The sequence below is a fragment of the Dermacentor variabilis genome, chromosome 1, assembly GCF_050947875.1.
Source record: "Dermacentor variabilis isolate Ectoservices chromosome 1, ASM5094787v1, whole genome shotgun sequence".
In the NCBI taxonomy this organism is placed as follows: Eukaryota; Metazoa; Arthropoda; class Arachnida; order Ixodida; family Ixodidae; genus Dermacentor; species Dermacentor variabilis.
The window spans coordinates 28,976,296-28,977,520 of record NC_134568.1 but is presented as its reverse complement, the minus strand read 5'-3'; positions in this window follow the sequence as shown (position 1 = coordinate 28,977,520).

Below are 1,225 nucleotides of genomic sequence, written 5' to 3'. Positions count from 1 at the left end.
TGGGTCTTCAGCCCCCCACCCCCCCTACCGTAAAATTTTTCGTGCTGTCCATGCACCGCAGACCAAAACAACCCCCGGCGCCGGAAATTATTCCGGATTTTGTCTAGAATATCTTTTTCGCGCTCGCAAAGAAATTTAAACGCGCATTGCTGGATTTCGCGACAACGCCCACGCACCGGGAGTCACATAACGCAAGGACACCCATCCGAACACAAAGTTTCCAGGGCGCTTTTATGGCGAGCGGGGTCGTCACGGTATCTCATGGAGGCCACGGAATCTACGGAGCGCATGGATTTAAATTCCGGAACTTTACGGGTATAAAGTTCTCATAAACGTCTGATTCGGAAGGTGCCTTGACATTTTCAATGTTATGCTTTCATTGTTTAGTTTCAATGTTTCAATGTTTAGCTTTCCAATGCCGGAACCTTGTGGGTTTAATATTATAAACATTTGACGCCAAAGGTGCATTTATTTTTCTAAAGTCGCGTACATCGGAACATACGAAACAAGCCAAATCAACACACTTTCGGACAAGTTGACTAAGCACGCAGCGCCGTTCGATGAGACGAAGCGTTGTGGTGGTTCAACTGTGCCATCATGTAACATAAAAAAAACACCAATATCTTTTTTCACTTATGACAAAGCATCCATGTCAAGACACTAAAGCCAGCAAAAGGTAACTACGTTATTAACGGTAACTACGGAGGTGTCGTGGTTGAGCCGACGATGGTGGCTCAGTCTTGTGCACGCAATGGAGAACAGCGGAAAGGAAGCGCACCGCCTTCCGTCGCGCGCGATACATCGGGGGGAGTGGAGGGAGGGACTGGGCGGGCCTTAGGAGTCGGTGATCTGTGAATCTGTGATTGCGCCACATGTTTATTTGCCTTGTTTGACGCATTATATACAATGACTTTTTTAGATACGTAGGTTTATTGCAGACTTATACGTATATTTAAATATCTTATTGCGAGGTGCAGTGAACTTTGTTTCCAGTAACATTTTTTTTTGCCTTTTATCAAGCTCTATTTTTGGATTTGTATATTCAATTGCATCTTCACATTTCTAATGTACGAGGGCGAGTCATATGAAAGTGAGCCAACCACCCCGCGCAATAATGGTTCGCTTCATTATCTGCGAGCCTTGCGCTTGGCACACAGGCATCTCTCATTTACAAAAGTGACACGCAGGTGTGAGGATAAATGTTCTTTCATGCTCTCATATACTG